Here is a 24,977-nt window from a genome sequence, read left to right on the forward strand (position 1 = left end):
TAAGTAAAATAATAATTGTACAATGTATACATACCGAATGTGCCTTCAAATCAACTTAAATCAGGGAGCGATAACAGCCATGACCATGTGCTCTTTGGTATTACTGCTAGACTCACATTTTTAACGTCATCAAACAAGGACACTAACGCTAAGTGTAGTACCAATCTTTGTCCAGAAGGTGGCACTAAACTGCAACTCTATACAAGGTTAAATGTGACTATCTCAATAGAACAGCACAATGATGAAACAGAAATTACAGAACTTCTGTAGAGGTTGATCAAGACTAAGCATATGAATGTACTTTCGGGTCAGTCCATGCCAAATCAACCAGGGGCTCCATGGGCATCATTCCTGGTTTTGATGAAAACTTGGTATTTAAAATTTGATCCTTATAGAGAACACTGGAAATTCCCCAAGTTTTATTGAAAAATTCTGATGCAGTCCAAAGTTATGGCCCTTTCAAATTTGGGTGCCACGCCCCTTTTTTGCACTCACGAATCACGCATGTAATTTGTAAGGGTTTTCAAGAGACCATATGTTCGCTTCTAAGCATGCTAGAGAGCTGAAAATTGCTCTCCTGGTATACTTTTCCCTGCTCTTTCAGAATCTGGCATTAAAATTAAGCTCACGGGAAGCACTTCAAAGCTATGGACTTGCAAACATCAGTTTTTGGTTCACTTTGGACTGCATCTGAATTTTTCAATAAAACTTGGGGAATTTTCAGTGTTCTCTATAAGGATCAAAATACCAAGTTTTCATCAAAATCAGGAATGATGCGCATGGAACTTTTCTGGACATTGGTTGATTTGGCACGGACTGACCCTTTCACATTTTGCTAATTGTGTACAGGCTGTGTTTTTAAGCCTGTTTATAAAGAGCATGCTGCTGCAGCATTAACAGTTAACAGTTGTTAACAATTAATACTTTATTTGTACTAGCAGTAAAGGTGGACCTTCATTAACGACGTCACTTCCTTGTTTAGGGCCTCGTTAGCATTCAACGGATTTGTTCGTTTAGTTAGAATGAGTAATGGCAGCAGAAGAGCTTGCAGTAAATATTTCTGCCTTAGCAGATGACATGGAAATTAATCGGGTATCAGCAGTAGATGCGTTTGATAGGTCGTTTGTGTTGTCACAGAGGGTAGAGGAACTTACAATCTTAACTGGACTTGATACGAGAAGGGTGCAAACTAATGTAGCTCAGGCGTTACATCAAGTCACGCAGTTGGTTACACGCAGATTGGGGAGACATGCCATCGAGATACCTGTGGTGGCCATTGAGGGCACAAGGAAGTGACGTCGTTAATGAAGGTCCACCTTGATGAGCGGTCTGACAGTTGGGAATTGCAAATTGAGTTTTCTCCCGAACATGCAATGCAATTCCCGGGGACGCCATTGCCATTTGAATAAAGAGGCAACAAGCCCATGGTAATACGAAATGCAATTCAGTGATTTGTTATTCTATTTGTTATTCAAAATATTTTTAAATGAATTAAGGATTTCATAAGCACTTTGCACATTGAATTGCCGATTGCAAAATATATTTTCAAATTACATGCACAGATTAAATATTGAAATGACAAATGCGTGCTCTGATTGAATATTGAATTGACAATTGCCAAATGAATTTCCATTTGAGTAAAGAGGCAAAAAGCCCATGGCAAAACGAAATGCAATTCAGTGAATTGTCATTCTATTTTTTATTCAAAACATTATGAAATTAATTAAGGATTGCATAAGCACTTTGCACATTGAATTGCCGATTGCAAAATATATTTTCAAATTACATGCACAGATTAAATATTGAAATGACAAATGCATGCTCTGATTGAATATTGAATTGACAATTGCAAAATGAATTGCCATTTGAATTTTTGTGCTTATAATCTTCCATACTTGTTCAGTCCAAGAGCCGTACGTTTGTATTTGGTTAACGTTTGCTCCCTTAACTGTAATCCTTTATTATGTTTATGATTTAAGTTCTGCATTTTAAGTATGTTTAAATACCTTATTTATGAAGGATGGCATAACATTGCGTTCTTAGTGCAGTCAGCCCATGCTAAGTCGGCTGCAGAGCTATTGTGCTAACTCATTTAAATATTGTTTAAATATAAAAGGCTGTTAATTTATCATTCCGGAACGAGATAATTGCTGTTATTTGGCGGTGTGTGATGTTTACCGGGAGTTCAATTTGGTTGTTGCAGAACCACACGTATATCCCCACGAAAGCAAGTTGCTCTTGTTAATAAAGGCTGGTGGAACGACGGACTGATGCATTCTGACCGATGCACACTCAGGGCTCATAACGCCATAAGCAAGCAACATTAATAGGCGGCACCTCCTTCTTCACAAGTCCCTCTAATGATTAAAATGCATCAGCAGCTGCAAAGCTATTCACAATCGGACGTGCCATCATCACCCACCTTCACACACAGACTGGGGAGCCCCTTTCAATCCAGGCAGGAGACCAACACTGAGTCCCGATAAGTGCCAGGCGATGCACGCTCCGGTTAGTACTGAGTTCTCCCCCTTCCTTTAGGCCACTTAAAAAAAAAAATTGGTTCTCGTCCCCTCCCGACCCGCCGAAATGCCTCCGACCCGAATTTTTTTTAAATTTTTATTTCGTAAAAATCGCATGGAAAACGCCCAAGAATGACGAAATTTGAATTTCCCGTGCATTCCACATCGACGATTGTCGATTCGGAACCACTCGGGAACCCTCGGCGCAGATGCCGTTTTCCAGCCATTTTGTTTACACTTACTTTGAGTGGGGAAATTCTCGGATGTTTTCAAGAGGGTCCAGCTGCAGAAGACTGTAGAGTGGAACTCCACAGGAAATATGTCAGCTCCACAGGAAACACGTGATCTTTAAGAACGTAAAGTGGGGCTAATCTTTACGCCGTAAAATGGAGCTCCACAGGAAACACGCCATCTACACTGTGTTTGTACCAAGAGAGAGTCTGGACTAAGTCTTCGAACCTGAAGTAAGTTAAGCGACGCGACAAACATATAAAAATAATATCGTGTGCACACAATATTTGAGTCTAACGTTATGTTGCTTGACGAGCTGTTTTAGCACTTGTCATATAGAGCAGGCTTTCCATGAAAACGTTTAATGTTTACTTTAAAAAAAAAATGTATTTTTGCTCGTTTTGCTGCAGTCTTATTAACCATCTGACAGTTACGTGTATTTAGTTAGAAGCCGTAGGCGCAGTAATCCTTACACTTTGTATTGTGTTTTCTGATATTACAGTTGCCATTACATTAAAAGGAACATTGTTATATAAACCAAATTGTAAACATGGATCCCCGTTTAAAAGCGGCTTTGCTTTTTCAAGGTATGTTGCATCCGATTTCATGCGCAGTGAGTTTGTTGATTTTTACTACATATTTTCGATAATCTTTATAACAAATTCTTTTAATAATTTCACCAACATGACAAGTAGATAGTAATAAGCATTGTTTTTTGTTAGGTTGAAGAAACTGTTATTAATCATTTTGTTATCACTCCTGTATGATCAGCAATGAATGTAAATATGTATATATATTATTTTGTTTTCCCCTAGCCTCATACTTTAGATTATATTAATAATAGCATTCCCACCTTAGCAAAACCAGAACTTTCTCTCACCTCCCTATTCTGCATGACTCTTGCGCCTCCCACTGACTATAAATAAAGGAGTCAAGGGGAACCACCCTTTGTAACACATTCTGCTGTAGTTTGCATTGCAGAGAGTGTGGGTACCCTTGCAAGTAAAACTGTAACCTGTGTGTGTCTCATAAATGTGGAGTTGGGGTGGAAACGCCGGGCGCTTTCCCCAACATAGAATTTGGTCCTTCGAGCCGGATCCGAGGAACCCCGAAGACGTCTCCAGTACGCCGAGAGAAGCGACACCGAAGTCTGTCGACAGCCACTCGAAGTCGGGTGCAAGAAAGACCTGTGATGTGAATTCGTCATCAGGCCGGTGGTTAGAACTGCGCTCGACGTCTGGTGATGTCTGAAGGACCTCGGTGACGGAACAGAGAGCACACTATACAGGTGAGAAACACGGCACCTAAGTGAATAGGTGGCCAAGTGAGAGATACGGCACCTAAATAAGTAGGTGGCCAAGACATGCATGTGGTTGAGGTTAGCCGAAATTAACCGGGAGAGAAAGTAGGCGTTATTGGAAATATATATATTGATGTATGTGGATGTGTTTTTATAGGTTTTAGATTAACCTACACGATCCACCCTAAAAGCAACAACATACTGGTGACTGAAGGATAAAGGACGGGTTTCATCCCTGAAAACTAACACCGCTGCTCTAATAGTGAACAGTAGAAGGCCGTGTTGGTGTCCTCCTGAGGTCTCATGCCAGGGACTTGCTTTTAGGATTTTTTATTTTTTGTAGTGTATTCAATAAAAGGTAACAATGGGAAAAAATCAGAGTAAACAAATCAAATTAGAGGGAGATGAGAAGTTTATGGAAGGATATAAACCAGGATCAGGACAAATAAGTAGTCAGAGATGGAGGAAAAAACATGGGTTTGAAGGAAAACTCCATACTCCAGACATATTAAAGTTACAGGGAAACTTAAAACTGGAGATGTTACAGACTACCAATAATAAAAAAGGCCAAGATAGAAAAAAGGAATACGTTTTCTCTGATGCATGGTTAGAACAGAGTAAACTAAGAGATAATAAGAGACAACAGAAAAAGGGAAATAAGGAGAAAAAACTGCAGGTGGCTTTAATCACACTAGACGAAGAAACGGCAGCAAGACCTTCTGCCCCTCCAGCTCCTCCACCGCCCCCACAAATTCCGGTGCCTGCACCGGCGCTGGTTCCAGCCACAGATAGACAAGAAGCAGGGGGGGGGGGGTGGAACCATCTCGCATGTTAACTCGAGGGTCTGATCCCTCTCTATATCCTGTAAAAGATTTGGCCACAGCTAAAGTACAATGGCATCCAAAAAATAACACAGAACAAGAGGAGGTAGAATGGCAGTGTCCCCTCGTAGAAGTGGCAAACCCAAATCGAGGGCCAAATAATGCAGGACCCGAAACTATGTTAGTATATAGACCCTGGACCGCTGAGGATAGAACAGCGGCTTTAAAAGGAATACCCCCGGTTGAAGAAGGGGTACCCGAGTTTTGGACTGCCATCCTAGAATTACAAAGTAGTTTTCATTTGAACGGCAGGGAAATGTACCGATGCCTAAGACAGTTGTTTACCCATAAATGGGGACGTGTGGCAGGCGACTTCACTGGACACGGTGCCAATAATGATGAAGTCTTAGCACATGACTCGCAGGAACTCATACAAGCATTACGAGACTTGCGAAACAGGGTAGAGACAGCCTTCGTAAGACGCGCAGATTATGGGCGAATAGCGCAGTGCAAACAAAAAGATGGAGAGGAACCTGAGGATTTTATGGATAGGATGCGAGTGGTGTTCAGGGGAAATTCAGGAATTCCTCACGACGAGGAAGACGGAGGAGTGTATCAGCAACAATTAAAACGAGCTTTTGTCGCAGGCCTAAAGCCTGAATTGCGAAAATATCTCGACAAACATTGGGTACATCAGAATACTGGCTCAGTCCAACAAGCCTTAGAATATGCCCAACACGCACAGAAAGCGCAGAAACAGCAAAAGACAGATACAATATTCAGCGCCTCTGACGTGGTAGCGCTAGTGCAAACGATCCCTCGGGGACGCGGGGGATTCAGAGGTAGAGGAAGAGGAAGATTTAGAGGCCGAGGAAGATTTAGAAATAAACAAACAGGAGGGTTTTCACAGGAAACAGAGTGTTGGACATGCGGGAAACCTGGACATTTAAGCAGGGACTGCAGGTCAGGGAAGCGACCATTTAATCCAAACTCCACCGAAAATGACCAATGACCCTCCTCGGAGACCCCTGTTGCCGACACTATCCGAGGTGAAACAGAGGTCATTTTAAGGGAAGAACCGGAGGTTACCTTACAAGACCTCCTGGATGAGGAAATAGATTTGCAAGCAGTATGTCAGCTATTAGCAGAAAGGCAGTGGGGAACTTTGCCAAGTCGGAAATTAATCATAAATGGCAAAGTATACGAATGCCTGTGTGATACTGGAGCCTGTAGGACTGTCCTAACCTCCAGTCCTCCTGAAGTCACATACTCCTCATCTGTCATAAATATAAAAACAGCAGGAGGCCAAACAGACAGTCATCAGCTAACAAACCCAGTTGCAGTAAAAGATAAGGAAACTGGGATTGAATGTCAAGCACAAGTGTTAATAAGCCCTTCTTGCCCTGTCAATCTGTTAGGCCGTGACCTTATGGTACAGATGGGCATTAGTGTAGTTGCCACAAACTCTGGCATGAAGGCAATCATAAATGAGGAAGCCTATGTTGTGCAAGGAACCGGAGCACCACAATATTACTGGTCACTGGACCTAGGGGGAACTGCACAGACACGAGAATTGTTGCGAAAAACTAGAGAAAAGCAGTCCCCTAAACAAACCCAGTTCATGCCTGACGATGCCTTACACGTCACTATGTGGTACAAAGGCACCCCAGGACCAGATTATGCCTATGACAAAACGTTTCATGCCCTCCAAGACACTTGTATTACCTTACAACATTTGTATGTTAACTCCACTACTGGCTTTTCTGCTGCCTCAGTCATCTTATCTAATAAACAACAGGCTGTGTTCAGAGGGGAAACACCACACGTATCTCTATCAAAACCACCTCAGATGCAGTGGAGGGATGTAGAGATGTTCTTACGAGATTCCATGCACAGTTACAATGACTACCAACCCGTACCTGGCTCCTGTTGGAGCTATGACAAAAAACACAATGTGTGGCGGTTCCCTTTGGGATGGAGAGTTCAAACCACTCTCACCACACACTTGCAGGACCCAACCTGACAAATTTTTTCTGTTCTGGAGGGGGGATCATGTCCAGATCTAGATCGCCTCCCGGAAGGGTTGTGGTCGTCCTCCCCCACTGATGTAGGACTGGTAAAGGGGTTCCCACCATACAAAGTAATTGTGAAATCAGAACACCGCCCGGTAGTTAGACAATACCCGTTAAAACCTGAGGCAGAGAAAGGTATAGCCCCTGTAGTGCAGGATATGTTGGCATCAGGAATATTGCGAGAGGCTCCTGAGGCCACTTGCAATACTCCTATCTTCCCTGTCCAGAAGGGACATACAGGGAAATGGCGCATGGTGCAGGATTTAAGACCAGTTAATAACATAGTGCAACACGCAGCACCAGACGTGCCCAACCCACACTTATTGCTCAACTCATTAACCCCTGATAAAAGTTACTTCTCAGTAGTTGATCTCAGTAATGCATTTTTCTCAGTACCATTGCACTCTGATTCTCAACATTTATTTGGTTTCACCTATAAGGGAAAAAAATACACATATACTAGACTCCCTCAAGGGTTTTCAGAAAGTCCACATGTATATACCATGGCCCTTAGATATTCTATGAGTACCTGTAAAATACCATCCCATAGTCAAGTGCTACTGTATGTAGATGATATATTAATTGCTTCAGATACAAAACAGCATTGTAAGGAAGCCACACTGTTGGTGTTACAGCATTTATATGATACAGGACATAAAGCATCAAAACAAAAATTACAATATTGCAGGGAGGAAGTTGTATATCTTGGACATAAACTCTCCCAACAAGGTCGATCATTATTAGAAACTAGAAAACAGGCAATACAAGAGGCACCAAAGCCAAAGACTAAACAGCAAATGATGTCCTTCTTAGGACTTTGTAATTATTGCAGAGAATGGCTACCTGATTATGCCGCACTCATTCAACCTCTGCAAACCTTAATTTATGGGAAAGACATGGCCTTAAAAGATAAAATTCAGTGGACAAAAGAAGGAGAATTGGCATTCACAAACTTAAAAATGATGCTACAAACAAATGTGATACTTGCCTTACCAGATTATCAACAACCATTTACCTTATGTGTTGATGCTAATCAAGGTTATATGAAAGCGGTATTAACACAGCCGTTCGGGACAAAGGAAAGACCACTAGCATTCTATTCTAAACGATTAGATGCAGTAGCAGCTGGTTTTCCACAATGTTTGCAAGCATGTGCAGCTGCTGCAGAAGCAGTAAAATTATCAGCAGAATTAGTGTTGTGTCACCCACTCACCCTGAAGGTGCCACATTCAGTTTCATTAGTTTTACTGCAGACGCCGCTTCCGTTCCTCACACATGCTAGACATCTGACCTTAGTCTCACTCCTGCTTTCACAGTCAAACATTACTATACAGCGATGTGGTCCTCTTAACCCTAGCACCCTTCTTCCGACAACGGAAGATGGAGAGCCACATTCGTGCAAAGCAGTTGTGGAAGAGCAAACAAAACCCAGAGCAGATATTTTACAGACCCCAATTTCAGATTCAATGGTTGTTTATGTAGATGGATCAGCATCAAAAAATGATATGGGAAAAAATAAGGTCGGGTATGCTGTAGTTACATCTACTGAAGTGTTAGAGGCCAATGCACTCCCACCTGCTTGTTCAGCACAAGCGGCTGAACTCTATGCTGTAATTAGGGCATGCGAGCTATTCAAAAATAAGTCACTTACTATATACACTGATAGTCAATATGTGTTTGGAGCTGTTCATCACCATGCAAGAGTGTGGAAAAATAGAGGTTTTAAAACATCGCAGGGAACGTCTCTAACTCACACAAACTTACTACTTAGATTATTAGATGTTGTACAATTACCGACTCGCCTTGCACTGTGCAAATGTAAAGCACACCAAACCGATGCTTCCACAATAGCTAAAGGAAACAACTTTGCAGATAAAACTGCCAAAGAAGCGGCCCTGAAACAGCCCACCTTATCAGTGGCAGACATTCTTTTCATAGATAGTGATGTGCTGTGTGATGCACAGATTCATGCTCCTAAAACAGAAATACAGAGTTGGATCAAGAGAGGAGCAATACAGCAAGGGAAAGTTTACTATATGAATGACAAGCCCATCCTACCAAAAAACTTATACAAAACAGCTGCCTTAGTGAGCCATGGAAATACTCATGTCTCAACAGGAGGGATGGTACATATTATCCAGCAATACTTTTATGCTATAAATTTTTCTGATTATGCAAAGCAATTTTGTAGAACATGCTTAATTTGCTGTAAACATAATGCACAGGGTAACATGAGACCAAAACGTGGCCAGTTCCCTGTAGCTGAGTACCCGTTTCAAGTTGTACATATGGATTTTATTGAATTATCTTGGTCACAAGGGAAGAAGTACTGTCTAGTCATTATAGACACCTTTTCTAAGTGGGTAGAAATATACCCTGTAAAGCACTGTGATGCAATGACTGTTGCAAAATGTTTGGTAGGCCATTATTTCCCTACTTATGGCATACCTCATATTATAAGATCAGACAATGGGACTCATTTTGTAAATCAGACCATGTCCCTTTGTTCACAAGCATTAGGTTTTACGCTTAAGAATCATTGTGCTTATCACCCTCAGAGTGCAGGCTTAGTGGAGAGAACTAACGGCACTATTAAAACAAGGCTCAGAAAAACAATGGAAGAGACAAAAAGGCCGTGGCCAGAATGTTTGTCTCTAGTAAAATTGTGGATGAGAATAACTCCCATTCCTGCAGGATTAACACCTTTTGAGATAGTGTACGGAAGGCCGTTTCCTCTAGCAACCGAAATGAGTGATATAGGGAAAGCGGACAGAGAAAATACATTGGCTAATTGGATGCGAAAGTTGCTATCATCACAACAAAAACATAGCCCCGGTAGTCTGCCAGTAAATTCTGTTTCTAATCAACAGGATAACTTGCAGCCAGGGGATTGGATCCTGGTCAAGGTCCTGTTGCGGAAGGAGTGGAGCACACCCCGGTGGGACGGTCCTTATCAAGTCCTCCTCACAACACCAACAGCTGTGAAAATAGCAGAACGACCTTCCTGGATACACAAAAGTCACTGTAAACCCATCAAGCCCTTATCAGAGGCCTCAGCGACAGAGTAGCAGTGGAAGTCCGCTACAAAGGCACAGTAACCAATAGGGTGCTGCTGTCTCAACCCGGTGAAGAAAACAACTGAGCTGCACTCTATTAGGATGGCTCTGACGGGGTGGGGATGTGGTAAGGTGACTCTAGGGGTCATTCTTGTTGTTGGACTTGTATGGTTGTCCTTGCTCCCACTAGCTCCATTGCAACACCTACGGCGATGGACCCATGACGACTTCCATCTGCGCCCATTGCCTGCTGACCACTCACACCCGTTCATGAAGAACTACTGGTATCGATATGTACATGACACTGTAACAGCAAAAAATGTGACGAATTGCTATGTTTGTTCTGTGATGCCTACTCATAGTGAAGGACCCACTGTATATGGAAAACCCATGAATATGTCCCAGGCCAAATGTGCTGCATCTTTTGCAGGTATAGGGTACCAAAGTATTGTTTCACTTATCCGTAGATGGAGACTATGTTAATATCACCACTAATGGGTCAGGTAATATTACTGTAAAAACTGTTGTGCAAGATGCCACAGGAATATACCCAGATGACCCTTGGTTCCAAAACGGCACATGTCTCCAAGACTTTTGGGTGGATTTCAACGTAACTAAAACCAATGTATCATTCCCCTTTTCTGTCCTAATATATCAAGACCCAACCACATATAATCATTCAGTCTGCTACAAACAGAATAATGGTACTAGGTGGATCGGAGGCAATACCACGAATTGTCATACGACCTTCGTTAGCAGCATGTACGGCTCTCCTGTCTCGTTCTTGGGGCCCAGTAATGGAACTTATTGGGTGGACGGTGTGGCTTGGTTATGCGGACCTCGTGCATACTTTGTCCTACCACCGAACTGGTTTGGAGTGTGCGCTCCTATTTTTGTTTCAGATCACACCTTCCTGATAGCACAGGGAAGTAAGGTTTCCATCAGAAGCAGGAGGAAGCGTTCGATATCAATACAACCCCATGACAGTTTGTGGGGAACAGACGTACCCCCTGAACATAAACTGTGGGGAACAGGCAGTAAAGTTGCGCTGTCCCTATTCCCCTGGGCAGGAGTCGGAAAGCTCATGCTACGAGTAGAAACTCTAAATTATAGACTAGGTCTTTTCATAAATAGTTCGATACTAATTGATCAACAACAAAACGAACAATTGGACATAACCAGACAGATGGTTATCCAGAACCGTATGGCATTAGACCTACTGACAGCTGCACAAGGAGGAGTATGTGTCCTCCTGAATCAAACGTGCTGCACTTACATTCCTGACAACGTGCACTCACCTAATATGACAATTGCCCTCGACCGCCTCCGTGACTTACAAAAAGTGATGACCATGGACAGTCAACCGCAGTCCTCCTGGCTGGACTGGTTTGTTACAGGAACATGGTGGTCCATACTGATGAAAATGTGCCTACCTTTTGTTTTGTTTTTTATTTTGTTTTTCTGTTGTTTTATAACTGTTATACCATGTTTGAAAATGTTTATTAATCAAGCTCTTAATGCTGCTTTTCGGACACACAGTACAATGTTTCTCTCCCTTACTCAGAATATGGAGACAGAGCCTGTTTCCAGCGATAGCGATGAAGAAGACATGTAATTCATAATGACGGCTGAGCCGAAAGCACCCGTGCAGGGCTCGGACCTGAAGTAACGGAATTAGATGTTTTTCTATGATAAACAGGAGGAACGACTCCTGATGGTTTTCTGTACTCCACAGTTAGGATGATGATGATGTGATCTAAATGACAGTTGTACTGGAAATGCTTTTGCAACTTGTACAATACTGATGTTTTTGATCATACTGTCATGATAAACAGGAGGGACTGTTAGGTTGAAGAAACTGTTATTAATCATTTTGTTATCACTCCTGTATGATCAGCAATGAATGTAAATATGTATATATATTATTTTGTTTTCCCCTAGCCTCATACTTTAGATTATATTAATAATAGCATTCCCACCTTAGCAAAACCAGAACTTTCTCTCACCTCCCTATTCTGCATGACTCTTGCGCCTCCCACTGACTATAAATAAAGGAGTCAAGGGGAACCACCCTTTGTAACACATTCTGCTGTAGTTTGCATTGCAGAGAGTGTGGGTACCCTTGCAAGTAAAACTGTAACCTGTGTGTGTCTCATAAATGTGGAGTTGGGGTGGAAACGCCGGGCGCTTTCCCCAACATTTTTAATAAACATCGTTTGTTGATCTCTGTGGTTTGTCTCAGGTTTTCAGTTTATTTTAGAGGCTTTTAATATTTTACTTAGACCTTTTTCATATGCATGCTATCAGTATGGAATAAATTGCTTAAATATAATTTCATTCAGTTGATTTATACTAGTATATTTTTGCTTACAGACAAAATTATACGGCGGTGCACACTACCATGCCGGGACAAGGTACATTGTCACCCGGACTTGGCTTCCTCCCTACAACTGTGAGCCACTTCAATCCCTTCCTGTAAGTACAAATTTTCCTGGGTGATTATTATTTAGAACTAGTGTAAGAGTACTTCATGTAAAATATTGATCTCCATTTCAGAATGATGCAGAGAGGAAGGACATTATTGTGTTCCCACTATGGACTCCTGGGCATTTTTAGCTTTGTGTATGTAGGAGCACATCAATACCATACAATACACTTAACCGAATAAAAGCCCAAAAGTCTGAGGATGTTAGGATTTTAAGATTTTATTGTAATTGTGTCAGTTACATCTTGGTACAGCTTTAATTTACGCATTTTAAGCCATGGGCAACTACTGTGAATCATTGACTGACTGTTATTGCAATGGCATTGCTTAACACCTTGAGTAACTGTCTCTTAGGTGATGAAGCCAGGTATAAAAGAAATGTTCTTTCTCGACTCATGATGTGCTAAGAAAAGGACATGATTTGGTGGCCACCAATATGTGTCACTCTTGAGGTCAATTTTCTGTTTATGTTAGTGTGCAGGAACCTGTTCAGTGTTCCAGGTTAAGTACATTTTAGATCACGTTCTGATCTATTTTGTGTTCAGCATGTCTTCAGTTTATTCAGTGAATTCACATGCTTACTTGACAGACCTGTACTGTGGAGTACAGCCTTTTGATTAAAAGGTGATACATCAGATGTTAAATCAGATATTTAAATAATAGTATTAAAATACCTAGAAGATGAGTTCTGACAGTAGAATTGGTTTATCCGATATAGTTACCAAATTATGTCATTAAATTGTCGTTATAATTGGGCAGTGCAGTTCAGTCTGAATAAATGTGTCAGCTAAATGCTGTAAATGTTAAAATATGATGAAACAGAAATTACAGAACTTCTGTAGAGGTTGATCAAGACTAAGCATATGAATGTACTTTCGGGTCAGTCCATGCCAAATCAACCAGGGGCTCCATGGGCATCATTCCTGGTTTTGATGAAAACTTGGTATTTAAAATTTGATCCTTATAGAGAACACTGGAAATTCCCCAAGTTTTATTGAAAAATTCTGATGCAGTCCAAAGTTATGGCCCTTTCAAATTTGGGTGCCACGCCCCTTTTTTGCACTCACGAATCACGCATGTAATTTGTAAGGGTTTTCAAGAGACCATATGTTCGCTTCTAAGCATGCTAGAGAGCTGAAAATTGCTCTCCTGGTATACTTTTCCCTGCTCTTTCAGAATCTGGCATTAAAATTAAGCTCACGGGAAGCACTTCAAAGCTATGGACTTGCAAACATCAGTTTTTGGTTCACTTTGGACTGCATCTGAATTTTTCAATAAAACTTGGGGAATTTTCAGTGTTCTCTATAAGGATCAAAATACCAAGTTTTCATCAAAATCAGGAATGATGCGCATGGAACTTTTCTGGACATTGGTTGATTTGGCACGGACTGACCCTTTCACATTTTGCTAATTGTGTACAGGCTGTGTTTTTAAGCCTGTTTATAAAGAGCATGCTGCTGCAGCATTAACAGTTAACAGTTGTTAACAATTAATACTTTATTTGTACTAGCAGTAAAGGTGGACCTTCATTAACGACGTCACTTCCTTGTTTAGGGCCTCGTTAGCATTCAACGGATTTGTTCGTTTAGTTAGAATGAGTAATGGCAGCAGAAGAGCTTGCAGTAAATATTTCTGCCTTAGCAGATGACATGGAAATTAATCGGGTATCAGCAGTAGATGCGTTTGATAGGTCGTTTGTGTTGTCACAGAGGGTAGAGGAACTTACAATCTTAACTGGACTTGATACGAGAAGGGTGCAAACTAATGTAGCTCAGGCGTTACATCAAGTCACGCAGTTGGTTACACGCAGATTGGGGAGACATGCCATCGAGATACCTGTGGTGGCCATTGAGGGCACAAGGAAGTGACGTCGTTAATGAAGGTCCACCTTGATGAGCGGTCTGACAGTTGGGAATTGCAAATTGAGTTTTCTCCCGAACATGCAATGCAATTCCCGGGGACGCCATTGCCATTTGAATAAAGAGGCAACAAGCCCATGGTAATACGAAATGCAATTCAGTGATTTGTTATTCTATTTGTTATTCAAAATATTTTTAAATGAATTAAGGATTTCATAAGCACTTTGCACATTGAAATGCCGATTGCAGAATGTATTTTCAAATTACATGCACAGATTAAATATTGAAATGACAAATGCGTGCTCTGATTGAATATTGAATTGACAATTGCCAAATGAATTTCCATTTGAGTAAAGAGGCAAAAAGCCCATGGCAAAACGAAATGCAATTCAGTGAATTGTCATTCTATTTTTTATTCAAAACATTATGAAATTAATTAAGGATTGCATAAGCACTTTGCACATTGAATTGCCGATTGCAAAATATATTTTCAAATTACATGCACAGATTAAATATTGAAATGAGAAATGCATGCTCTGATTGAATATTGAATTGACAATTGCAAAATGAATTGCCATTTGAATTTTTGTGCTTATAATCTTCCATACTTGTTCAGTCCAAGAGCCGTACGTTTGTATTTGGTTAACGTTTGCTCCCTTAACTGTAATCCTTTATTATGTTTATGATTTAAGTTCTGCATTTTAAGTATGTTTAAATACCTTATTTATGAAGGATGGCATAACATTGCGTTCTTAGTGCAGTCAGCCCATGCTAAGTCGGCTGCAGAGCTATTGTGCTAACTCATTTAAATATTGTTTAAATATAAAAGGCTGTTAATTTATCATTCCGGAACGAGATAATTGCTGTTATTTGGCGGTGTGTGATGTTTACCGGGAGTTCAATTTGGTTGTTGCAGAACCACACGTATATCCCCACGAAAGCAAGTTGCTCTTGTTAATAAAGGCTGGTGGAACGACGGACTGATGCATTCTGACCGATGCACACTCAGGGCTCATAACGCCATAAGCAAGCAACATTAATAGGCGGCACCTCCTTCTTCACAAGTCCCTCTAATGATTAAAATGCATCAGCAGCTGCAAAGCTATTCACAATCGGACGTGCCATCATCACCCACCTTCACACACAGACTGGGGAGCCCCTTTCAGTCCAGGCAGGAGACCAACACTGAGTCCCGATAAGTGCCAGGCGATGCACGCTCCGGTTAGTACTGAGTTCTCCCCCTTCCTTTAGGCCACTTAAAAAAAAAAATTGGTTCTCGTCCCCTCCCGACCCGCCGAAATGCCTCCGACCCGAATTTTTTTTAAATTTTTATTTCGTAAAAATCGCATGGAAAACGCCCAAGAATGACGAAATTTGAATTTCCCGTGCATTCCACATCGACGATTGTCGATTCGGAACCACTCGGGAACCCTCGGCGCAGATGCCGTTTTCCAGCCATTTTGTTTACACTTACTTTGAGTGGGGAAATTCTCGGATGTTTTCAAGAGGGTCCAGCTGCAGAAGACTGTAGAGTGGAACTCCACAGGAAATATGTCAGCTCCACAGGAAACACGTGATCTTTAAGAACGTAAAGTGGGGCTAATCTTTACGCCGTAAAATGGAGCTCCACAGGAAACACGCCATCTACACTGTGTTTGTACCAAGAGAGAGTCTGGACTAAGTCTTCGAACCTGAAGTAAGTTAAGCGACGCGACAAACATATAAAAATAATATCGTGTGCACACAATATTTGAGTCTAACGTTATGTTGCTTGACGAGCTGTTTTAGCACTTGTCATATAGAGCTGGCTTTCCATGAAAACGTTTAATGTTTACTTTAAAAAAAAAAATGTATTTTTGCTCGTTTTGCTGCAAAGTCTTATTAACCATCTGACAGTTACGTGTATTTAGTTAGAAGCCGTAGGCGCAGTAATCCTTACACTTTGTATTGTGTTTTCTGATATTACAGTTGCCATTACATTAAAAGGAACATTGTTTTATAAACCAAATTGTAAACATGGATCCCCGTTTAAAAGCGGCTTTGCTTTTTCAAGGTATGTTGCATCCGATTTCATGCGCAGTGAGTTTGTTATAAAGATTATCGAAAATATGTAGTAAAAATCAACAAATTCTTTTAATAATTTCACCAACATGACAAGTAGATAGTAATAAGCATTGTTTTTAATAAACATCGTTTGTTGATCTCTGTGGTTTGTCTCAGGTTTTCAGTTTATTTTAGAGGCTTTTAATATTTTACTTAGACCTTTTTCATATGCATGCTTTCAGTATGGAATAAATTTCTTAAATATAATTTCATTCAGTTGATTTATACTAGTATATTTTTGCTTACAGACAAAATTATACGGCGGTGCACACTACCATGCCGGGACAAGGTACATTGTCACCCGGACTTGGCTTCCTCCCTACAACTGTGAGCCACTTCAATCCCTTCCTGTAAGTACAAATTTTCCTGGGTGATTATTATTTAGAACTAGTGTAAGAGTACTTCATGTAAAATATTGATCTCCATTTCAGAATGATGCAGAGAGGAAGGACATTATTGTGTTCCCACTATGGACTCCTGGGCATTTTTAGCTTTGTGTATGTAGGAGCACATCAATACCATACAATACACTTAACCGAATAAAAGCCCAAAAGTCTGAGGATGTTAGGATTTTAAGATTTTATTGTAATTGTGTCAGTTACATCTTGGTACAGCTTTAATTTACGCATTTTAAGCCATGGGCAACTACTGTGAATCATTGACTGACTGTTATTGCAATGGCATTGCTTAACACCTTGAGTAACTGTCTCTTAGGTGATGAAGCCAGGTATAAAAGAAATGTTCTTTCTCGACTCATGATGTGCTAAGAAAAGGACATGATTTGGTGGCCACCAATATGTGTCACTCTTGAGGTCAATTTTCTGTTTATGTTAGTGTGCAGGAACCTGTTCAGTGTTCCAGGTTAAGTACATTTTAGATCACGTTCTGATCTATTTTGTGTTCAGCATGTCTTCAGTTTATTCAGTGAATTCACATGCTTACTTGACAGACCTGTACTGTGGAGTACAGCCTTTTGATTAAAAGGTGATACATCAGATGTTAAATCAGATATTTAAATAATAGTATTAAAATACCTAGAAGATGAGTTCTGACAGTAGAATTGGTTTATCCGATATAGTTACCAAATTATGTCATTAAATTGTCGTTATAATTGGGCAGTGCAGTTCAGTCTGAATAAATGTGTCAGCTAAATGCTGTAAATGTTAAAATATGATGAAACAGAAATTACAGAACTTCTGTAGAGGTTGATCAAGACTAAGCATATGAATGTACTTTCGGGTCAGTCCATGCCAAATCAACCAGGGGCTCCATGGGCATCATTCCTGGTTTTGATGAAAACTTGGTATTTAAAATTTGATCCTTATAGAGAACACTGGAAATTCCCCAAGTTTTATTGAAAAATTCTGATGCAGTCCAAAGTTATGGCCCTTTCAAATTTGGGTGCCACGCCCCTTTTTTGCACTCACGAATCACGCATGTAATTTGTAAGGGTTTTCAAGAGACCATATGTTCGCTTCTAAGCATGCTAGAGAGCTGAAAATTGCTCTCCTGGTATACTTTTCCCTGCTCTTTCAGAATCTGGCATTAAAATTAAGCTCACGGGAAGCACTTCAAAGCTATGGACTTGCAAACATCAGTTTTTGGTTCACTTTGGACTGCATCTGAATTTTTCAATAAAACTTGGGGAATTTTCAGTGTTCTCTATAAGGATCAAAATACCAAGTTTTCATCAAAATCAGGAATGATGCGCATGGAACTTTTCTGGACATTGGTTGATTTGGCACGGACTGACCCTTTCACATTTTGCTAATTGTGTACAGGCTGTGTTTTTAAGCCTGTTTATAAAGAGCATGCTGCTGCAGCATTAACAGTTAACAGTTGTTAACAATTAATACTTTATTTGTACTAGCAGTAATTTCTGTATGTTATATCTTAAAATAACAGGAAGCTTGCAGAGAATATCAGTCCAGGGGAGTGGTCTGAAATGAATGGCTTTGAGTTGGAGGTATGTGATCATGTGTGTGATTATATAGAGATTTTCTAATACAGGTATATTGATGAAATGTGATTAAAGAGTGTTTTATCCCATTGTGATAATAAAGGGGTTTCCAAGCCAAGACTTTGAGGTTGACTGTGGCATCTACATGTTGATGGTAAGATTCGTCATTCAGATATTTTTGGACTGTCAAGATGCTTTTGAGAATAAGTCATGAACATTGACATTTATTTTTTAATTGACAGTCTGCTTTATATGTGGTGCTGGATGCTCCCTTTTATTACACCATAGTAAGTAGCTCTTTTTAGAGAGCAATAAAGTATGTGTGCAAAGAAGTCACTAAATGACACTAAATTGATTTTTAATAGTTAGACATGCCGAAATTGCGGAAATGGTGCACGTGCCTGCTGCTAATGGAAAACTTCGATCTCCGAAGGTCAGTGTGTGTGTGTATCTGTTAAGTTTGACTGAAAAATGAAATTAAAGACACATTATTAATATCAGTATTTCTCCATTATAAGTTATGGGAAGGTATTTGCACACTGGACAAAGGAATCAGAGGCTGTGCTGAGAGGTGAACATGCACCTGTATTCAGACTAAGAAAGCGCAAATCTGTGGAACTTAGCCTGGTCAGTGCACACTTTAAACCTTACTTTTAGCAGTAAATTGTTTTACTTCTGAAAAAGTGTTATAATAATGTTTCTTCCTATGCTTCTGACAGAAACCAGCAGAAGGGATGTGCTGGATGGAGACAACATAGAATCCAAGGAGCCATTCCTCTTTGGTTTTCAGGTCCAAGAGGACATGGAATTATTTTTACAGGCCTGTGTTGACCAGCGGGGCCTTCGGGTTAATGCTGTCTGTTATAAGAATGATTAAATTACTGGCACATGAGTGTGTTGATTATTATTTTTTTATTTCATCCTGTTTGTTGTTGCCTTCTAAATAAATGTAACAGTTTATTAAATATAATTATTACATGTCGATCATCATTTATACAACTAGTGTGTGTGTGTGTGTGTGTGTGTGTGTGTGTATGTATGTATGTATGTATGTATGTATGTATGTGTATATATATATATATAATATATATATATATATATTATTTTCTATATTATTTTCTATATTATTTTCTATATATATGTGTGTGTTTATAACACTTAAGATATCTTATGACTTTATATGTATATATACGCCTGGCTCGTCCGATCCTCGTGTGTGCCACGCCCCCTGATTATGCTTCCCTGATCTTGCCCAGCTGTGTCCGATTATATTCGCCCAGTCCTGTCTATTTCAGTCCATGTCTTGCCTTAGTTCATTGTCCGTCATTGATGTTACTGATGTTTGTTGATGTCAGTGCCTGCGTTTTGCCCCCTTTGGTCCTGCCCGTCAATAAATCCCTGTTTTTCCCCGTATTCCGCCTGCCTGCCTGCTTCCTGCCCACTCGCCTGCCCGTGCGATCACCCGCTTCACCTACGATCGCAACCACCGATCTTGACATACATATACACATATATAAACTTTTCTATAATGAACAAAAACATGTGTTTATTCGCCAGAATTTTAAAACTGACGTTCTACTGTAACAGAGTGGAGATCGCGTGTTTCCTGTGGAGCTCCACTTTACGTCGTAAAGATTAGCCCCACTTTGCGTTATTAAAAATCACGTGTTTCCTGTGGAGCTGACATATTTCCTGTGGAGCTCCACTCTACAGTCGTCTGCAGCTGGACCCTTCTCGATGTTTTAGGTCTTTTTCTCCATGCCATGGCCTTTGTGGTAGCCAGTATCGCCCAGGAATGGAGAGGGGTGCTCCTGAAGGACTGATACGGTGTGAAGATCGTTGTAGTGTGTATATATTCAGACTTTCTCAAAGACTTTTGAAGGAATAGTTCATGGACAGTGTGTTTGAATAGAACAGGGTTTCGTGATGTGATTTGGGCCAGTGCAGTTAAATTCCTATAGTCTTGAAAATACTAGCTTCAATCTAGTTTTCTCAAAATTGTGTAATCCTAGTCTTGGAATGGTTTCATGAACCTAAATTTGTCTCTACCTGAGATGGGCTGGTGCAAAGATTTAAATCTGGGGAAGTGATGTGGTACATGTTCTTAAGTACTTGTTTGTAGAGTTGCAATTCCTTGTTCAACCATTCAGGTTCCTGTATTTTGTAAATTCCTCATGTTTTAACATGTTTTAATACACTTTCTTTCTAGATATATATTTTAAAATCTTGGTTGTTCATTTAAATGGGAATGACAAAAAGAATATTGGTTTCAAATAGTATAATTTTTATATTCACGAATGAAACATCAGCATAAAGTATCCAAATCCATAGTTGGGAAGGCATTTATGAGATACACATGGATCAAGGAATTTACATTCTTGTATTTTCTTACATTTAATATATTTGAAACGCAACAAACTGGAAGAACTGAGGAGGCGTACGAAGTAGGTCTGCTCTCTTCAGTATGTATTTTCAAATATGTATTTTCTTACATATTTGAAAGTCCAAACAGTCAATCAAAATTTGTAAAAAAAAAAATAAAATCCCTCCCCCCCCTACCCACCCCCTCAAAAAAAAAGGGACGAGAACCAATTTTTTTTTTTTTTAAGTGGCCTTGGTGAAAGCGACTGTGTGCGTGTGGGCAGGGAATGGGCTGGCCAAGCTCACCCCTCCCCTCAGGCAATGCACTCTCAGTTCTCCAATTCTCACCTAAGTGGAGTGAAATGGCCTGCAGCTGGAGAGCATACCAAATAACACTTTCTCTTTTAATTTCTAGAAAAACAAGGCAAATGTCCTTGGGTGACGCTCTTTCTTCTTCTTAAAACCAAGATAACTGGCCCAGGATGAGATAAGCGTTCCGGCAAACCAAGTATTGGTAAAAATAAATTAATATATAAAAAGTTATATACAGTAAGTGGTCAGTGAAAAAGATGTTTGTGCAGTTCGACCTTGGCACAATAATATTATGGGTGAATCATGGACGACGTACTTGAATCTCGGGATGATTAGTCCATACACCATCAGAATCAATCATTACCTCAATCTCCTCATATGTATGTCTGCTAGGTGGAGTTGAACAATCACAACTTCCTAGAATATTATAGTATCAGGAGGACAGCGAACGACTCTTATTAATCCTATAATCGTCCACGAGTTCGTCCCGATACATTTGGTGCCTTGGCCATGGTTCACCAATATATGTTTTGTGCAAGACGTTTACGGTATAACCTGCGGGCATAGATACATAAGCAGGTGTCCTATGTGGATAATAATGTGACAACAATTCAAATTTTTATTGCAGGATGTATGATCACGTCCAGGAAGCGTCGGGCCTTTGGGGATCAGCCTTCAAATATGCTCCACCAGGCATTCTGAGCCGTGGATTGAATAGTTTTTCCCAAAGCTACCAATATCCCTCCGACCACAAAGGTATGCATAGCCAATTAAGTAGTGTTATGCTCGAGGTCTTCAGCCATTGGCATTAATTGCAGAGATTCATTTAACGGTAATATGAAAGATGAACATCCATTTACCTCCTTTTTGGAAAAATAACTATAGACAGGGCAGGTCTATACACACAGGCATCTTGTATATATTTGTCAAGAACTATAGCCAATGAACTGCAATATATACTGGTGTCAGTACAGAAGCTGTGTCTTTCCTGTGGGGTGGGGGTGGGAAGACAGAGGCTCTGTGTCTAGTATTTAGTATCCTTATAACAATACTATTTTACACAGTTTCTTCCTCAAACTGCTGGTCTGTAGTTGGAGAGTATGTACTTTTGCCACATGGTCTTCTCTCAACTTGTGAAAGCAAGACAAGTGAAATTAAATTGAAGTGATGGTTGCCAATGCCATCTTGAGTTTCAGCAATGTGATCACAAAGATTAAATATATCCTGAAAACCTACATCTGCTTTCACAACCCTGTTCAACAGAGACTGGATGTTGGAGGCCTGTCTGATGCACTGCTCAGCAGAGCCAATCGCCTTTACTGTACCATGGCTTGGTATCAGCAGGCCTCCATTGTTACGCAAGGTCAGCAGATGATAGTTCTGACGAGGCGTGAAGGCACGGCTGTACTAACCAAGCTACTGCAGCATACATCACACTTCAGCTTCTTCACGACCTGCCTAACAACAAAACCTGTGATATACACCAGAGCATTCTCAGTTAGGGCTCCAAAGCTGGCTGGCAAGTAGCTATGGTCTAACACAACACCAGTGACTTACTCAAAAGGAGAGGACCCTCTTGTGTCCCTGTCCTTTGGCATGGCTTTGAACAGCAGAAATGCCCATGTTGCCTACATCAAAAGCTTTCTTGCATATCTTGCAGTATGCCCGATGTACGTTATCTGTCACATGCCCTATCCAGTCCCTGAACTCAGGATTTATCGTCCATTCCACCTTAAACGTACACCTCCTTCACATGATTCTGCTCTCCCTCACTTCTGTAATTAGAAACACATTCTCTAAATTAACCATTATAGGCTACTATTTTCCTGCAACACTGCCTATTAGTGTCAAAGATATTAAATACAGTAATGCACAAAAATGTAGGCTAAACAGAAATACTGATCCAGTACAGATTTTCTGTAGGCTAACTGTGCTAAACTGAATGTGAAAGCATATCCATATAATTCCTCTAGAGGGAGCTAACGTTCTGGGGAATAATGGAAGCTAGCTAGAACAAGAAGTTGAGCCAGAAGCCGTTAAGCCTGTTTGCAGTTGTGCAAATAAATGGCACAAGCCAAGTAATATTTATTGTGTGGTGATTGCTGGGCTTGAAGGATATCACAGGAACCTACACAAACACACAAACACAGGCATTTAGATGTAGGCTTCAAGTAGCCTAAGCTCAATTTGTTTTTAAATGAAAGAGCTCTTAGTCTAATCATTTTTAAGACTGTTATCGTCTTTGTGCTGTTTCAGATTTGGTTCACTGAATTTATTTGCTTAACAGTGGGACCACGTAGGCCTCCAAAATGATTTTAGATCGATTACCGTCATTGACAATTAGCACTATGCTAACACCTAATGGGAACTGCCATTAACAGGCTAACAGAAATTAGCATCGCCAATTTACTTGACATGTTTAACATGCGGCCTGGGTCCACATCAGATGGTATGAAGTAACAAAACTATCAGTTGCACCATATTTACATTTACATTTACATTTACAGGATTTGCCAGACGCCCTTAGCCAGAGCGACTTACATAAGTGCTTTGAGACTCTGCAATGAATTTCCGATGCTAGCTCAATAAGGACCCAAGCTATGAATACTATCTCTGAGAACTCCATTGAGTAGTGTAGATTTTTTTTTTTTTTTTTTTTAAACACACACAAGAAAAAGAGTCGAGTAAGAATATAGAAGTTCTACGTCAGGTATTTCTGAAAAAGAAAAGTTTTGAGTCGTCGCTTGAAGACAGTCAAGGATTCAGCTGTTCGGACATCTAGGGGGAGTTCATTCCACCAATTAGGTGCCAGGACAGAGAAGAGCCGAGATGCGTGTCTTCCTTGTGCCTTGAGGGGAGGAGGGACCAGTCGAGCAGTGCTGGAGGATCGGAGAGATCGTGGTGCAGAGCGGGGGGTGATGAGGTCCTTTAGGTAGGATGGTGCCAGAGAATTTTTGGCTTTGTATGCGAGCATCAGTGTTTTGAATCTGATGCGTGCAGCTACAGGAAGCCAGTGGAGGGAGCGCAGCAAAGGAGTGGTGTGGGAGAACTTGGGAAGGTTGAAAACAAGACGAGCAGCTGCATTCTGAATCAGTTGGAGGGGACGGATGGCGCTCAGTGGTAAACCTGCTAGAAGCGAGTTACAGTAGTCAAGGCGTGAGATGACGAGGGACTGGACGAGTATCTGGGTAGCCTGAGTGGAAAGAAATGGACGTATCCTCCTGATGTTAAAGAGGAGAAACCGACAAGAGCGAGAAAGACTGGCGATATGTGAGGAAAATGACAACCGATCATCTATGGTAACTCCAAGGTTTCTAGCAGAGACCAAAGGACGGATCAGGGAGTTGTCGAAAGAGATCGCAAGGTCCTGGAGGGGGGATGAGTAAGCCGGGATGTAAAGCAGCTCAGTTTTACTAGTGTTGAGTTTTAGCTGGTGAGTGGTCATCCAAGATGAGATGTCTGCCAAGCATATGCACTGTGGTCATACTTACAGTCATGAACTTGAGAAATTTCAATTGATGAACTGATATCCTCTTGTTCTCCTGTCAGCTACTGACAAGCTAGAGCAACGAGAGTCAAAATATGATAAGTCGCATTAAGTTGACGTCATTGTCCAAGGTATACATAATGAAAACGAGGCGGCGGCCATTTTACTGGGGTGCGAGAGACAAGAGCAGCAAGAAAACCCGGAGAAAAACTGAGTAGCGGCTATGCTGTAACAACACGAGACCTCGACGAGAACCACGGCAGTATTGAACATGGCGGTGCGCAGCTGACTGCAAAAAGGTTATCAATCGGATTCTTTCCTCGTCAACTTATCTCTAGACAGCCTTAAAGGTAATCAAAATACATTTCAGTTGTATCCGTAAAAAAATTTTGCATCCTGGAGCACAGTGAA

The 24,977-nt window shown here is 40.7% G+C and overlaps 1 protein-coding gene and 2 long non-coding RNA genes across 8 annotated transcripts in view; 2 read left to right on the plus strand and 1 right to left on the minus strand.

Moving 5' to 3' along the window:
* Positions 1-241, minus strand: part of LOC125745795 (uncharacterized) — a 201,294-nt gene extending 201,053 nt beyond the window's left edge. For all 5 annotated transcript variants that reach the window (XR_007398754.1, XM_049019001.1, XM_049018998.1 and 2 more), the window contains exon 1: positions 35-241. The gene's annotated coding sequence lies outside the window, so the exon portion shown is untranslated. The remainder of the gene's footprint in view (positions 1-34) is intronic.
* Positions 242-15,877: 15,636 nt separating this feature from the next.
* Positions 15,878-18,765, plus strand: LOC125745819 (uncharacterized). Of its 2 annotated transcripts, XR_007398778.1 has the most exons (5): positions 15,878-16,039; positions 16,312-16,396; positions 16,695-16,796; positions 18,352-18,412; positions 18,510-18,765. It is a non-coding gene; the product is annotated as an uncharacterized LOC125745819 (long non-coding RNA). The 2 variants fall into 2 exon arrangements; XR_007398777.1 differs by having other exon boundaries at positions 15,972-16,396.
* A 38-nt stretch (positions 18,766-18,803) lies between these two features.
* On the plus strand, positions 18,804-19,298 carry LOC125745820 (uncharacterized). The gene is made up of 3 exons (XR_007398779.1): positions 18,804-18,839; positions 18,925-19,033; positions 19,126-19,298. It is a non-coding gene; the product is annotated as an uncharacterized LOC125745820 (long non-coding RNA).
* Positions 19,299-24,977: the final 5,679 nt, after the last annotated feature.

Source organism: Brienomyrus brachyistius, chromosome 7 (genome assembly GCF_023856365.1).
Source record: "Brienomyrus brachyistius isolate T26 chromosome 7, BBRACH_0.4, whole genome shotgun sequence".
In the NCBI taxonomy this organism is placed as follows: Eukaryota; Metazoa; Chordata; class Actinopteri; order Osteoglossiformes; family Mormyridae; genus Brienomyrus; species Brienomyrus brachyistius.